We start from the raw sequence: 16613 nt of genomic DNA on the forward strand, positions 1-16613 counted from the left end.
GCAGGGCTCACGATGAACACTAGTGACCACTCAGAGTCCTTTCTCTGCTATCAGCAGACGGCAAGAACTGTCATATGTGAAACACACGATCCACAAACAGTCCTGTGAGGCGGCTTACCTTATTCCTACCCAGCTGTACACGGGGAAATGGAAGCTCAGAGAAGTTCAGGAACTCGGCCAAGACCACACAGCATCAACTATCGGGTCCTTCACCTCTTACTCTTCTGCCCCAGGAGGAAATGCCTTGGCCTGAGTCCTTGATTCCCACTCCTGGGGACCCATGACACACATTTAAAGAGACACACTGGGGGCTAAGGGTGTTGTGTGCCTCTAAGAACCAGAGGTATCCTCTAACCTCTCCACTACATTTTTGGCCTCCCTGGGCTTTGAACCTTATGTCTATTGACTCATAGAATCCTGACAAGGACTCTTGCAATGAAGAGCAATGCAGTGGCATTGACTTCTTTTGCAGATAAGGAAAATGAGGCTCGGAGGTTCAGTGACTTGCCTAAGGTCATATAGGTAAGGGGTGGGCTAGGGATTAAAGCCATGGACCTTTTTACTAGCTCCACTTCCTCTGGGCTCTAAGCAGGGGGAGTTAACAGGCTCTGGGCTCAGAACCTCAGAGTTTCTCTTAGCACTAATTCAGTGGTAGGAGTTGTGGAAGTGGTCCAGGAAGAACATGTCCCGCTGCCTGGGGTTCGTGGAGGGTAGAGGACATTTCTCCCAGAGATGGCACCAGGCAAAGCCGGTCCACGACTGTCTGGGCCCTGCCACCAGCAGCCTCCTCAGCCAGGCCGGCCACAGCCTTCCCCGGTGGTCTCCAGTCCCTGCCCCACTCAACTGCCCAAAGTGACATTTTCCACCTGTCACCTTTGTGCTGTTCTGTCCACCTGCAAGGCCTGCACCCCCGAGGCCCCTCCGGGCCCAGGGGCGCCCTTCCTCACTCTCCTGCAGGAAGGCATCATTTGGCCCTCCCCAGGATCTGCACTGGATCTCCTCTCTCCCGTGCAGGGGTACCTTTCCGGATGCGCCCCTGCAAGTCCTGAAGGGCAGGGCCCGCGGCTCGCTGGTCTCCATCCCTCCCTTAACGCCCAAGGGGGATGGGGACAAATCGCCTGCATTCACGATTCTCCCTCTTCTGCTCAAACAGCACACCGTCGCCTGGCTCCCGCTCGGGTGGGGCCCGGCTAATGAGAGTGACGGGCGTCAAGAGGTGCGCGGTTAGAGACCGCATTCCTGTCTCAACGAGACACACGCAGCGCCTTCCTCGCGTGCTTCGGGGCTCGGGGAAGGGGGGGGGGTCTGAGGTGCCAAGGCCTTCGCTGTCACCTCCTCCCGCGGCCGCCCTGTCACACCTGGGTGTGCACGCAGACCAAGATGGAAGGCGCGATCCTAACTTCTGCCTGAGCAGGTGGGAGGGAAGAGAGACGAGAGGTATTCCATTGGTTGTCTGGGAAAATGAATCGCACCTTCCCCTCACTTGCTGAGGATCAACTTTTCCCACCCCCTCGGGTGGGCACTCCTCACCCGGGGTCGCAGCCGGAAACGGGGAGCCCAGTGGCCCCAGTTCGAGGGACGTGGAGCCGGGCGGGCAACGGACGCTCCCCACCCCAGACACCGGGGAAAGTGCCTCACGATGTCCCAGGTCCCCGGAGTCCCCGCGGCAGGGCGAGCGGCACCCCCAGCCCCGCCGCCGCCTCCGGCCGCCCCGCGCGCGCGTCGCCCGCGCCGGGTCCCCAAGGGTTAAGCGCGGGCCCCGCGGCGCCGCGGCCGATGCCGCCACCCGGGCCGGGGCGCAGAAAGCCGGCCGCCACCTGCCGCGCGGGGCCGCGGCGCGATGCGGCGCTGGAATGAGGAAGCGCGGCGGCGAGGGGAGGGCCGGGGCGCGCTGCGCGCGGGGGTGGCGGCGGCGCGCCGAGCGGGCCCGGCGCGGGCGAGCGGGCTGCAGCCGGCGGCGGCGCCAGCAGGTACGGCCCGCGCCCGCCGCCGCCCCGGCGGCCCTGGAGTGGGAGTGGGGGTGGGAGTGGGGACGGGGGGGGCGGGCCGGGACCCAGCCCCGCGCCCCGGCAAAGTTTGTGCGCGCGGTCCCGGAGTTGCGGTCGGACCGCACCGCGGGAGCCGGCGACCCGGCGGCGGAGGCTGGGGCGAAGGCGGCGCGCCCAGCTACGCGCCCCGGGTCCGCGTCCCGCTACGCGCCCGTCTGTGCGTCCCGCTCCCGGTCCCCTTCCGCGCCCGGACCCGCGCCCCGCTCCGAGTCCCTCTCCGCGCCCGGACCCGCACCCCGCTTCGAGTCCCCCTCCGCGCCAGGCCGAGCGCCCGGCTCCGCGCCCCGCGCCCCCCGGGTCCCGCTCCGCGTTCCGGGGCAGCAAGACGGGTGAGGGCAGGGCGGAGCGCGCGGGGCGGGGCGGCTGCGGGCCGGCGGAGCGGTCGGCTGGACGGGTGCGCCTCCCCCAAAGTTTGCGGAGCGCGGGCGGCCGCAGGTGGCGGGGCGCAGGGGCGCGGCGCGGAGGGGGCCCAGGTGCGCGGCCCGTGGGCGGCGCTGTGCGCGCGGGGCGGCCGGCCGGCAGCGAGCGCGAAAGCCGGGTCGGAGCCGGCAGAGAAGGGGTGGGGGGGTGGGGGGGGAGGGTGGCGGAGAAATGGGGAACCGGGCGAGTGAGCAACTTCAGGAAGTCGTTGTGAAAGAAAGCTGGGAAGAGCCTGACGGCCGAGTTAGCAGGGCGCTCTAACAAGTGCGTGCGCGGCCCGGGGCGGCGACTGCGGCCACGGTCCCCGGGTCCCCGCGCAGCGCCGCCGAGCCCGAGCCCGGCCGGGACCTTGGAGGTGGCGAGGCGGCCGGCCCCGGGCGAGCCCGGCGGGGCAGAGGGAGCCCCGGCCCCGAGGTTGCTGTTCGCGCCCGAGGATCGGTCTCGGCCCCCAAAGTGCGACGCACACGTCCACGTGAGTGTTTTCCAATTGAATTTCAGTAGGAAAACTCAGAGTAGCCGGTGGCTTAAAAAAAAAACAGAGAGGTAGAGAATGAAAAGACAAGGCAGTAAGAGCTGTGACCCCTGCTTTCGCTCAGGTCCGCCTCTCCTTTCTGGGGATAGGGAGAGCGCTGACTTTTGTCAAAGCCTCCGCCGCCGCCAACTTGTGCGGTGACCGAAGGCGCAGGGCCAGGCCGGCGTGGGACACTCGTGAGCCGCCCCGCTGTCACCACGGGGAGGACGGTCCAGCGCCCGTTGCATTTAAATTGATATGTGCCTAGAGGTGACGGAAGCCAGGCTTTATAAAGTCACCCAGGGAGAGCTTTCTCTCCTGATCTCTGAGGGGCCAGCCTTTTGCTTGTCCTGAAAAACCTTTAGATCGCGTCTGAACTTGCTTTCGGCAAAATGAAGAATTATCCCGGTCTGAAAAGTTAGTGGTTCCTTTGCTGACTGCAATTTTGGCGATTAGGTTTCCAAACGCCCTGGCAAGAAGGCGTCAGGTTACTGGTGGGTGTATTTGAAAATGTATTAAAAAAAAAAAAAAAGGTCAAGGATCCTCGGTGATTCCGGAGGAACCTAGTGACGATGAGATTGTTTTTTCTTCCAATTTGGAGGCACAGAGTGTGACATGTGGAGAGCAGAAAGTCCGCAGCGTCTGGACAGGCATTGCCAACACTGTTTTCCTTCTCCCCGCCCCGGGCTGCAGCCGGCCCAGAGCGAATTCAAGGCAGCGTGCTTGGCTCAGCCAGCATGCTGCTTGTTCCCCTCCCCTGCCTCCCCCCACCCCCATCGCTGCTCCCAGACACCTTGTTTTTGAACTTGGAGACTCAAACTTCTCTTGAAGAAAATATCTGCTTGCCACCCAAACCAACTCCTGTTCAAGGAGAAAAATTTATGGAATTAGAAGATATGCAATGTGTACAATATTTCAACTTTCATAGAAATTGAAACGGTTGCAAAGATGGGTTCACTTGGTTTTGAGCTGAGAGGAGAGAGAAACCAGCAGGAGATGGTTGGAGCCTCTTGGATTTCTTTCTTTGTTTGGAGACGTTTGAGGGGGTCAATGGGACTCATCTTTCATATGGAATTTTAAAGCTGCCGTTTGAGTATATTTCGGTATTCCGTGTGTCAGAATTGTTTCGGCGACAAATCAGATTATTTGGCAACGTGGCTAAAATTTTAAACAGTGACAAGTATCCGTGGCAGGAAGATTACCTGCTTACATCATAGGATATGCAGAATGTGTTAAAACAGAACTTGTGTGCACACATGTAAATAATGATGTCACGTCTTCAAATCCCATACAGTTCTGGCTTGATATCATGTATGTGATTTCAAAACTTTCCAGGAACGTATGTGTTGATACCTTTTTTACGTGGCAAAAAACAAAAACAAAAACAAAAACAAAAACAAAAACGTGCTTCCCGGTCTTAAAGTCCACCCGGGCTGATGCGAGACCGTGTTATTGAGTTCAGTGGCCGTGCCGTCTTCCCGTTTTGCTTCCTGGTGGTAGTTGAAGGCAGGGGCTCTGTAAATCCCAGCATGCTTGTTTGTTTAATTCACCAGCGTTTTCAGTGAAATGCTGCACCTTGAGGAATTAATTATACCTCCTCGGAATTCAGGAGCCTGGTGGCCGTAATAGCCCAGTAGTGCGGTCTCGCGGGATGAGTTGGCGGGTCTGTAAAGAAAACTGTGCATGTGTGATGTTGGACGCTTTGGAGAAGTTGGTCCACAGCCTCGTGAGGGAAGGTAAACCGTGGCCGTCCGTGGCACCGGTTCCTTTGTTGAGACATTGAGAGCTTGGTGAATTTCCTGGCCAAGAGGTCTGAAGCTCAGGCGTGCTGGGGGCCACCGTGTCTTTGTCGCTTGGCGAGAGACTGAAGCGTTCGAGGATGATGGTTGTTTTGGGGGGATCCCCCCCCCTTGATTTGGATTTGTGTGTCTCATGTTTAGGTAATGCAGTTGCACATTGTCAACATACATGTCAAACTTTGGAAATTTGGGGGAACATGGTGATGCCATGTGATGAAATGCCCCTACCCCCACACGTACACGAGTCCCGTGTGTGCTTCAAGATCAGGTGTGTGTGAACAGATACAGGAAATAAATTCTATGAGTCTCTGCACATGCACACACACACACACACACACACACACACAGAGCTGGCGTGGAGAGGGAGGCATAGGGGCAGGGTGAGAGTTTTCACATCACACAGACCTGACGTGAGTAACAAAGCCCCTCCTTTTCGGTTCTGTTTGTTCGGTTGGTTTTTGCCTTTTACTAAAGCGCGATGGATTTTCCTCTTTATGCTGTTGAGTTGAGACGTAAACGATGTCAGTACTTTGGGTGTCTGCCCAAGACTGTGTGTGCAGGTTACGGCTTTGCAGTGAACCCAGAATCCGTCAAGGATAACACCGTTTCACGGCTCGTGTGCGTTTTTCCCATCTTCTAAGCTTTGTGATTATGAAATCATTTCGCTACAAAATAAGTATTGGTTTCCGTTGCCTTATTCTAATGGAGATTCCCCCAGTGGCTCCGGCACGGAGAACGAACCCACGCCTCTTGTTGGTTCTCTGGCAACGCTTGTGCTGTGTGAGGCTCGCAGGCCTTCCCGGGGATTGTGCCTCGGGCTTCTGACCACATGCTGCTTCTGTCTGGCCCCCGGTGCTTAAGGTTACTCCCCGTCTGGGGTGGGTCTGTTGATATTTTTTTTTTAATTTATTTTTTATTTATTTTTGAGAGAGAGAGAGAGCAAGCAAGCAGGGGAGGGGCAGACACACACACACACACACACACACACACACACACACACAAGCTTCAAAGTCAGATAAGGTAGGAAATAGCAGCGGGGCCCGTTGGGGACTCTCACACCCCAGACCCAACTCCAGCGACCGCCACGTGGCTGGTTCCCTGTGGAGACCCGAGGGGGCGGCGGTGCTCTGTGCAGTTTGAGAAACAACTCTGCACCCGGCTCCTCTCTCTGTGGCTCCCGTGACACCCGCCCTGCCAGGCTGTCGCTTTCATAGCTTTCCTCAGACGCGGTTTTTAAACGTTGTGTGCTACTCTGGCAAATGTCTTTAAGACGTGATGGAACGTGAGGCGTGAGATGCTGCGTGGGGACGAGGATGAGTGAGAGGCAGCCAACCCAAAGCCGCTTTGCAGAAGTTCCTGTGGGGAGAGGGGGCAGGGCCACCTCTGTGTGTGTGTCGCTGGGGGGGGGTCACCCCTGAGAAGGGCCCGCGGGGCACCGGCCGAGGCCTACACCTACAGGCCGCGGCCTACAGGCTTCCGATGGCTTTTTGTCCTTGTCTGACTTTGCTGTGATAAACAGGCCGCTGCCACAGGTGCCCCCAGTGACCCACCCGCGATGCTCTGTCAGACGTGGCGAAAGCCCAGACGGCCAGGCCTGGGGGCCTCTGTCTTGCCCGGCGCAGGTCTGGCCCTGTTTCCCTTCTCCCGTGTAGCCATTTCTGCCTTCGGGGAGCCCTCAATTCCTGTTGACTCAAAGAGCTCCCTCCATCTTCCACCGCAAGCCTGTCAGCTCAGACGTCCTCATAATCTCTGAACCCGTTTTGGTCAGGACAGGAAGCGCAAGGCTCCCTTCCTGCCCGTGTTTTCCTGAGAGAAAACTATCTTCCCTCCTTTTTTGCATATTTGGCAAATGGTCCCACCTTTCTCTCCGCCCCAGTGGAGTGTGCAGGCGGTGGTGGAGGAGAAGGGCCGCCACCCCGGGGGACAGCAGGGTCCCTCTCAGGCGGCTGAGTCGAGGGGACTCCACGCGGCCCAGGGTCCGAAGACCCCACCCCAGTCCTCAAAAGGCAGCGCCCGTAGGTCTCTGGGAGGCACGCGCTCACCGGTGAGTGCCCCGCGCTTTCTCTGCTGCGCTTGCATAGACGCGGGGGGGGGGGGGGGGGAGCCGGTGTGGCCCCTGCCCAGCCCCTGCCCCGCACCCCTGCGCCGCCTGTCTGGGGTGATGGAGAGCGTCATTATGCACCATTTGCACGCGCTGCTTTCGGGTGTTCCCGTGCTCCACCTCCTGATGGCTCGTGGCGCAGGGGCCACTGCTTAACGGATTGCCCAGAATGGGCCCTAATTAGTGGGAAAGTGCCTTCTTCATATTTTCTCACTCAAGTGTGCAATGATTCATTTTTCTCCGGCAATCAGCTCACTGCTAAAGGAAATCTGACTCTCTTCCTGCCGTTTTCGCGCCAAAAGTTAGCGTAATGGATGTGGTGCCCAGCTGCCAGGCCGGGGGGCTCGGGGGGCCGTGGGATGTGAAGGGCGCACCCAGCCTCCTTCCTCTGCCCTCCTTCCCTGCCCTCCCTCCGTCTTGCTTCTTTCTTGGGGGGGGGGGGGTGGCTTGCAGAGGCTGTACAAACAACTGACAAAAGCGGCACGAAGTATTTTTAAGCGCTCTTATCCATACTGAGGTGGGACTTTAAGCTCCATTTTCGAGATCGCGCCGATATCAACCCTCCAAGGCGTTTTCTGGTCATTTGGAACAATTGCAGGTTGAGCCATGCGGGTCCGACTCCTTTCCAAAGCTAAGAGTTCCACCGTGGACATTGATTCGTCCATTTTGGGGGGGGGGGGGTGCTTTTTGGTCCTTGAGTCAGATTTTCGCTGGCAAACTCAGAGCAAATGAGATACCTCCTTAGCCCTAAGGTCGGTGGGGGTGGGGGGGGGGAATGTTTACTTTAGAATCTTCAGGAGAAATGAAAATGAGGAATTGATCTTTTATAAGCTTGTTCCTGAGACACTCTGAAATGTCCTCCAGGGCTTTTAATGGAAAGAGGAGAGAGCCAGCGACCCCCCGGTGTGAGCCCCACTTTTAGCCTGAAAAACTGACCTTTTTCTCCTCCTTTGTGGCTGAGTTTTGTGTAGGGCGGAAAATTAAAGTGATATGCAAAGAGATCCACGGTGGAACCATATTGATAAATTGTGTATCCCACTTCATTAAACTGAAATCAGACCACTAATTATGGGAGGTTGTTAGAGAGATAAGGCAATTAATCCCCTTTTAAAACTCATTTGGAAATTTCGAGGGCTTTTCTACACGGGGCTTCCTGCTGCCTGGAGTTGTCCCGTGTTTCCCGGGATTTCAGGAACCTCCAGCTTCATGTGGAGGAGGAGAGCCTTCTGCAAAAGAAAGGAAACTTGCTGAACAATAACAACAAACAAAATACTTAAAAGTGAAGCGTTGAAAATGATTTGCACTTACTTAAGGGCCGCAGAAAAATCTGGTCGTACTGTTCAAAATTAGCTCTCCTATGTTTTGCTGTCTGACGGACATGAGCATTTTCTGCCAAATTATAAATAAGGACGTGCCGATTTCTTTGTAGCCCTACAGAGGAGGAAGTTGTAAGCTTCTGTGAGGTTCTACTGATGACACCCCACACCCGGGTTTGCATGAGGACCTTGTAGGCCAAAGGTTGTGGATTACAGACTGGGCTCTAGGCGATCCTGGTTGGGCCTGATGCCCGCCAGGAACGTGTGTGTGTTCATATGGACCTCGTCGTTTGTGCGGGGCTCTTGGGCATATAACCCACGTCTGGGTTACAGCCCCGCTGGGACCGAGCTCTCGGTCTGTCCCAGAATAAAATGGACATCTAGAACTTTCCTTGCGAACTCGATCCAACTGAAGAGGCCACTGAGAACATTGAGCGGTCTTCTTGTCTGTAATTGTTGGGTGGATTGTCAAAGCAGTCGTTCTCACCAAGTAACTGATATGTGTGTTCCCCCTTCTACTCTTCTCAGAAACGGCTTGGTCTGACTTCAGTGGAGACCGTTTGAGGTTGGGGGAGCGAGGTGAATTCTGGAGTCCTGCAGCTCCCGGGACGCAGGCTAGGGTTCAAGGAACCGGGGTCTTGAATCCACCTTCCGTGGGGTGTGGACGTAGTGGGAAAGTGGGCACATAGGTGATTTTTTAACGCTTCTCGCAAAGTTGCCTCACTTTAAGTGATTTTACTTGATGATTTGTGGGTGTTGCCAAAAAGCACGGAGGAGCTCAGAATGTGTGTCTTCTTGCAGAGAGAATTTCCCTTTGGCCCGGAAACTCTGTGGCTTTAGTGGAGGGAGTCAGTCAGCAGGCTGTCTACATTCTCCTCCCTGGAGCCAGGAGGAAACAGCCCCTCTCTCTGGGCCAAGCAGCCTTTTTCCATCGCAGGGAATAAGGGGTACCTGGAAGTCTGGGCAACCACGAGTCCCTCGACGTGTTTGCTCCGGAACATATTTTCTCTCCAGGTTCCTATGTACATTGGTAGATCTTGTCTCACTCCCACCCAGACAGCAGAGGCTAACCTGAAACGAGAAAAGGTTACAGTCCCTACCAGAATGTTCTCAGCGGGCAAATCAGCAGTGGCTCCCAGTTATTGGAAACAAACAGATGTGGGTGTATTTGTAAACAACCGGCCGTGCCTGGGGAGATTTGTCTAAGTGTACTTCCTTGGGTCTCAGTGGAATGTATCTTTCGCCAAGGCAGCTCACACAAGCCCTTCAATGTAAAAAAGTCTGGCGGACTTGTAGTGTTACCATTTGGGGGAAGGTTATGGGTATACAGCACAAGTGGATTTGCGGGTTCGGTTTTCATTTTGAGGTGCGACGTGTGTCCATGAAATGATCTACTAACACCTTATAACTAAAGCCACTGCTAAGAGGACCAGAGAAGATACTGTTCTCTTTGTGAGGACAGCACTGGCAGTTGCTGAGTAAAACACTTAGTGAACATTGTAACTTTGTATTGATCCTTTTTTTTTTTAAGTGAAAAAAATAACTTGGGGGGGCGGGCTCAATATAGGAACAGGAAAATGCTCCTCTGTTTCATCACTTTGTAATAAGAAATGACAAGACATCAGCACTCTTGGGAATATCGGTGCACATCATTATTTTGGGGCAGTTTTTATATTTTTTTAAAGGTGTAAATCTCATTTTTGTTGCACCGTCGCTGGCCATGCATGAAGGTCTTCTGAAATCGGGAAGAGGGTAGAAGAGAATGATTCTAAACTTAGATTTTTTTTTTTTTTTACTTAAGTGATGAAGCGAAGTGTAAAAAGCCATTTATATTTGAGGAAGCTGCCTAGGAAATGGCTTCTGAGGACAGTCAGAATCAGGAAAAGTCCTATAAAAGTGAATGTAAATTTTGAGTGTGAACGTCTCTGCCATGGTTGCCGCATAAACAGTGTTGGGAGTAGTTTGAGAGCCTGTGGTCTAGTGCTGGAACATTCTTTACTAGCCTCTTTCCCAGATCCTTTACAGTCTCTTGTCTGCATAGGAGAATCACACAATGCCAGAACCTTCTAGGGCCCCTAGAAATCCTGTGCAGGACCTGCTTTTGAGAGCAGATGGGTGAGCGCAGGGAACCGTCCCTCTAACTCTGCCTTCTCTATTTAAAAAAAAAAAAATTCTAATGTAATGCAGCATCTCTCATCGTTCTTTATACCTCACTTGGAGACGGGTGGCTCCATGATGACATTTAGCAGTATTCTTGTGTTCTTTTCCCTTCTGCATTAAATATCTCCTTGCTGAGAATGTTTTCAAACAGCATGCTTTTTAGCTGTATTTTGAAAAGGCTTCTTCGGTTCCCCCCCCCTTCCTCTTTTGCATACCAGTTCCTGCCCCAAAGGCGGGGGAGGTATGTGAGGACAGAGTTGCACATCTGAGCTAATTTGCCCTGAAAAAAGCAGGTTCACAGTAGAACGTACCACCGGAGGTGTTTTCTGTGGCTCCGTTAAATATGGGGGAGGGGGAGCCCGGCGAAAGCCAAATTGGATTCCCTGCTGTCCTGTTGAAATCTTGTTTTTCATTGTTATTTGTGCCAGCAATAGTCTGTGGAATAATCATGAAAATGTGTAGATTGGCAGCTAATTTTTGAAAAATGAAAAGAATCAGAAATGAAATAGGAGTGCCCAGAAGTTTTTATGCTCTCCTGACCTGTTTTGTCAAGTTGTTAGGAAAACCTATAAGGTCCACCTGACCAGACACAAAGACCTCGGAGATTGCTTTAGCTTTCTCTTGGAACATTTCTTTTTTTTTTTTACGATACAGTGTAATTCACAGTGATATGATAGATTTGCAAAAATAAAATCTACCCATCTGAAAATGAAAGGGCTCTCTCTGGGCAGGGATAATGGGTTTTATTAAAGAGGTCTGTGACCTAAGGCGTTTTAAATAGATTATAGGCTTGGCCCGTTTTCCCCACACACCCGCCCCCTTCAAAACAAGCGTCACTGATAAGGAAATAACCCCCAAATGTAAGTGTAATGCAATCTCACTCTTCAGGAGGGGGAAAAAACAAATCAACAGCATACATTTTATGCGATAAGTAGAATTTGACTTCACCGTGGAAGTTGTGGGAAGGAGTCTGCCTTTACCCGCACAGTAGTACCGAGGACACACTTCTTTCCTGTTAGGACACAGGGAACATCCACTCCTTGCCCGTTGTCCGTTTGAAATTTGGGACCACGAGCCCGGGCTCTGCGGTTCGCCCGGGCGGGAGTGAAAAACGCGTCTCCGTGGAGAGGTTGTGGGTTCGGATCAGCTCCGCTGTTGTGTTAGACGGGTGCCTCCGTGCGGGCTGCTGCATTATCAGCCTCAGTCTTCTCATCTATAGAAGGGAAATCATATACAGATCGTGCGCGATGATTACAGTTGTATAGTGTAATCGCGAAGGTTACAGGTACACGTTTAGCAAACGAACACTGTGGCAGACACATAAAACGGCGGACAAGGTAGACCAGGTGCCCGCTCCCGTTGGCCTGTTAAATGCCGTTGTCAGTTGCTTGAATAAAGCCATATCCATTCCTTTACTGCCTCTTCCCGGCACATCTAAGGTACTCGAGAAATGTCGTGAAATGGCACTGGGCAGAAAGTCACCTCTGTGTATCAGGGGCGGGGAAAGGCATTGTTTTTATGTATGGATGCACTTTTAATTGGGGCATAATTGCAACGTAGCATTACATTCGTTTCCCATGGACAACATACCGCTTCAATATTTGTGCATATTGCAAAGCGATCACCACGATAAGCAGAGCGAACACTCGTCGCCACACAGGGCTCCAAAAAAATTCTGTTCTGCGCCACGAGGGCTTTTAAGATTTACTCCGTTGGCAACTTGCAAACAGGCAGGACAGTCTTATTAACAGCCTCTCGCTGCGCAGACATGGCATTTTCTTTAGTTTGTGTCCGTTGCTTGAACCACAGAGAACTGAGGGTTTTTTGTAAAGCTTGTGGAGGAGTTGTGTGAACCTGGGGAGCAGACTCATGCTGAGTGACCACCGGGGTTCATCACGGCCAGTTGCACATGCTGTGCACTTAGCCATGCTGGAACAGCCATGACTTCGGGCTGCTCGAAAAGGAATCAAGTTGTGGTTCTGGACGGGCAGCTGGCTTTTCATTTTGACTTCATTATGGGCGAGCACGGCGATTTCAGAGCAAATGATGTGAAGGGAGGGGAGGGGCTCATCTTTGGGAAAGGAAGGGGCACTTCAGGAGGCTGAGGACGGGGCTGGGGGCCGCAGCCAGCCCTGCACACGTGACAGTGGCCCTTGAGGCTCCTTGTAGCTCTCGGGGCTGTTCTTGGGGCCACCTGCTCGCTCACAGGTGGAAATGAGGACAGTACTGGAGACTTGCCCAGCTCCTGGCCCAGGAGCCACGACCGCCCAGGGCGGTTGGATGCATCTTCCCAGGGGACAGCCAGGTCCCCAGTCCATCATGTGTGTGGAGGAAGGAAAGAAGGACAAGGGACAAGGTGGGGGGGGGGGTGTTTCCAAAGCTCCCCGTCTCCAGGGCTCCTTCACAGGGTGGCCCCAGCTGTAAGGCCACGTCTCCCCTGGCCTGGTTGCAGGAGCAGAAATGTGCTGGGCCACCTTTGCTCCGTCTCTCAGCCCTTGTGTTTGCCCCCCTGCACCCCCTGCTTTCTAGAGTCGCTGATAGGCCAACTCCATGAAACCGAAACCAGGCAAGTCCTGTTGGAGCAGAGGGACCTGGGAGACACAGACACACAGACACAGAGAGGGAAGGGGAAGGAGGGAGAGACAGCAAGCGGTGTTAGGCTCAGTGACCGCTGAGAGGGAGATGGCCGTGGGCAGTGGCTTCCGACAGCAGGCTCTGCCCCCCACCCCCGGAGGGACAGCCCCCGACGTCGCTGTCACGCTGGCCTCCACTTATCTCCGCATCTGTTTCCCCTTGTGCAAGATTCAGAGCCACTGGCTCCAAAGACACAATAAGAGCATTCAGGGCCCTACGAACTGCCCAGGCGACGGGTGTTTGCCGCCGTGGTGTTTTCTGCCGTCGATCGGTTCAGGCATTCAGGTGTCTGGGTATCCCCGGGCGGAGTAGAAAATCACAGTTGACTTCTGTGAAACAATCGTTCCCTCTGGCTTCTCCCTCCACAGACCTACGATCCTGGTTTTTGTGTAGGTGCCGGTTCCCGAAAACAAGTTGTTGATCCGCTTGTGTGATGAACCCCTCTTTCTGTTCGTGAGCTCCTTCGTGGCGGAGACCCTGTCCGGCCCAAGCTCTCCGCTTTGCACTTGACGCTGGACGCAGACAGCGTCCATGTGGGAGTAGAAGGCCAGGAAGCTGTCTGAAAATGAGCACAGAGCCCCGCCCCCCCTTCCTAGACACGCACGCCCCCCCCCCCAGCTGCCCCTCTGTCATCTCGGGTCTTGGAGGGGACGGAATTTCCTCGCCCTCACATCAGTTTCCCATCGCTGAATGATTTGTCTGATCTTTGCCTGAAAACAGTCACTTTTACCAAAAAAAAAAAAAAAAAAAAAAAAAGTCACGACTGTTCCATCCCAAGAGATGCAAATTTGGACTTTGGGGAAGTTTGAGGGAGCTGGTCAAGTCCCCCCACGTCCCCCTCCCCGTGTGACGGCAAGCAAGCCCGGCTGCAGAATTCACGGGGCGTGGGCCCTGTCCCCGAATTGTCAAGAAGGTCAAAGCAGTGGTAACAAGCCGACGTTAGTCCCGAGCAAGGGGGCCACACGCCCACGCGGAGTAGGATTCATTCAGACTGTGTTTGAAAATCTAGGTGGTGCTGATTACCCAGTGGAGTTACACATAGTGGGGGTGGGGGTGGGGGTGGACATTTAGCGAAAATGGAAACAGGCGTGTTGACACAGATTCCCCGTCCTCTGCTCAGTGTCGCCGGCCCCCGGAACACCCGCCGTCCTGAGTGCGCAGACGGCTGCTGGGATGGGGCTGCCTCCTGGAGGGGACACACAGGACACACAGGTGAGGTGACTGCCCAGGGCAGACCTTTCCGGCCCAGCAGAGCCCGGTCTGGGCCTCAGACCCTCTGTTTTCTGCTTTGTGGCACCTGTCACACCTCCTGCCTGAACCGCGAGACCCATGACAGGGGACCTGATGTGAATGGATTCTGGCCCTGGCCTCAAACCCAGAGGGTCTCCCTCTCTGCCGCCACCATAAGGGAGGACACCTTCTCCCTGAGAGCCAAGGTGGGGAGCCACCTATGGGGCTTTAGGAAACAGTCTGTCCTTCGCTTGGAAATAGCTTGAATCTACAATAGGATGCTGGATAAATCAGTTCCCACAGCTGAGCTGTGCGTAGCCATTGAAATGAGGGCGTTGATGTAGATTTGCAAAATACAAAAGTGGGTGTAGGATGAAATGAAAAAAAAAGTGTCCTGTTTTTGTCCACTGCTCTGTGTGTGTATACAAACACACATACACAGACGCACAAAACTGAGTAGTCCTAAGTGGTAGGAGTTATGGGCATTTTCTTGCCTTTATGGAAAAAAAAGTTGAAAAAAATGGATCACTTGCATAGCAAGAAGATTCTAAGTCAACATTCTACAAATTTTGTTGTTAGACTAGTAGTTGCTACAAGATTTATTTAGACTAGTGTTTATTTACTTACTTATTTTAATGTTTATTTCTTTTGTGGGGGGGGGAGAGCAGGGGAGGGGCAGAAAGAGAGGGAGACACAGAATCCGAAGCAGGCTTCAGGCTCCGAGCTGTCAGCACAGAGCCCAACTCGGGGCTCGAACCCACGAACCGTGAGATTGTGACCTGAGCCGAAGTCGGATGCTCAACCAACTGAGCCACCCAGGTGCCCCTATACTTTCTTTTTTTTTAAATGTTTATTTATTTTTAAGAGAGAGACAGAGACAGAGTGCAAGCAGGGGAGGGGCGGAGAGAGAGGGGGATACAGAATCGGAAGCAGGCTCCAGGCTCCAAGCTGTCGGCACAGAGCCCGATGTGGGGCTCAAACCCACAAACTGTGAGATCATGACCTGAACCGAAATCAGATGCTTAACCGACTGAGCCACCCAGGCGCCCCCATACTTTTTTTATTTTTTATCAGGAATCTGTCTCTGGCACCTAGACTAGCGTTTATTTAGAAGAGTATTTGTTACAACAAGGTGTCCCCCACTCATGCCAGGGACATTCCAAGACTGGTCTGTGTGATTCCACAATAAAACACCGTACTCGCCTTCAGAAAACAGGACCTCACCTTAATGCTGTACAAAGATTCGAGATTTTTCTCAACCGTGTGCGTCTTGTTTCTACGTAGTCGTCTTGGTGGTTTCCAAAGAATCGTAGAGTTTTGCCCGTTTAACGTGGAAGACTGTGGCGCCTTAGACGCTCAGGGTTTGCTTCTGGGGCCCGTGTGTTTGGTTCCGGCCTGCTTGTGGGCCCTCAGTCTTGGGGCTGAAATACATGTGGGCCACGAGCCTTTTGCCCTTCTGTGGTCAGCGGCAGTAACCCTGCACCGCACGCCGGCCTGGAAAACTCCTGTCACAATTCAGACCCATTCAGTGGCTCTCAGAACTAGTTGAAAACCCCTCCCCGTCCAGAAAAAAAAAAAAAAGTGATAGTCATTCGTGTCTTCTTCGTGACTAGTACTGATACCACAGAAATTGAAAATATGGATTCCGCGCACAGCGTATAGGCATCTATGTATTGATCTGCACGCCTAAATTTGCCCCTGCCTGCGTAGTCTCAGCTGAACTGGAGAGGGCAAGGTCCCCTGAATTCTCCATCAGTGTCCGGGTCGGCTGAAGACTGGCCTCCCGGCTCAGATCCACACACCTGAACCCAAGAGACAGAGGTGTGGTCCCCCCCGAACCAGAGGTGGCCTCATTTAGACTCATCAGATAGACTCCTTTTGTTGCTTAGAGAAGGCTCTGTCCCGAGCTGTCCAGCAGAGCGTAAATGAGCAGATTTGGTCGAGGTCCCCTCCTGGTGGCCACAGCTGTCCTACCCAAGGGGCCCCCAGGTGTCCCCTCCTACGGCTCCCCAGACCTCCGAGGTCAGGCCAGGGCCGACGGGGGCTAACCCCTGCCCGGTGCGCCTGGCAGAGCCTTCCCTGTCACCCTCCAGGACGGCTCTTCCCGCTTGGTTTTCTCTTCCTACACCAATCTGAGGAGCCCAGCCATATGTCAGCAAAGAGGAAGGTTTGGGGGCTGCCCCAGCCCCGTCTTGCTGCCCTCGTGAGCCTCACTTCCTGCGTGAGCGCGCTGGCGATGTCTGAGGCAGGGTCCCTGAAAGAGTGGGGACAAAGACGGAAGCAGCCGCGTTGCCCATCTGCCAGGCTGGAGGTGTATTCATTATTGATGGAGGGAGGACGAGAGCCGCTCAGATATGCAGCCCTGCCTGGGTAAATGAGACATTCTTCAGCAAA

At 54.1% G+C, this 16613-nt stretch overlaps 1 protein-coding gene across 21 annotated transcripts in view; it reads left to right on the forward strand.

The window, feature by feature from the left end:
* The first annotated feature begins 1392 nt into the window (after nt 1-1392).
* IKZF1 (IKAROS family zinc finger 1) overlaps nt 1393-16613 on the forward strand; it is a 101275-nt gene continuing 86054 nt past the window's right edge. For 3 of the 21 annotated variants that reach the window (XM_045052122.1, XM_045052125.1, XM_045052131.1), the window contains exon 1: nt 1901-1970. The gene's annotated coding sequence lies outside the window, so the exon portion shown is untranslated. Of the gene's footprint in view, nt 1438-1900; nt 1971-2631; nt 2941-2987; nt 5189-5218; nt 6823-14109; nt 14202-16613 lie in introns of those variants that run through there. The other 18 variants (XM_045052116.1, XM_045052129.1, XM_045052130.1 and 15 more) reach the window with 12 other exon arrangements.

Source organism: Felis catus, chromosome A2 (assembly GCF_018350175.1).
Source record: "Felis catus isolate Fca126 chromosome A2, F.catus_Fca126_mat1.0, whole genome shotgun sequence".
Taxonomy (NCBI): domain Eukaryota; kingdom Metazoa; phylum Chordata; class Mammalia; order Carnivora; family Felidae; genus Felis; species Felis catus.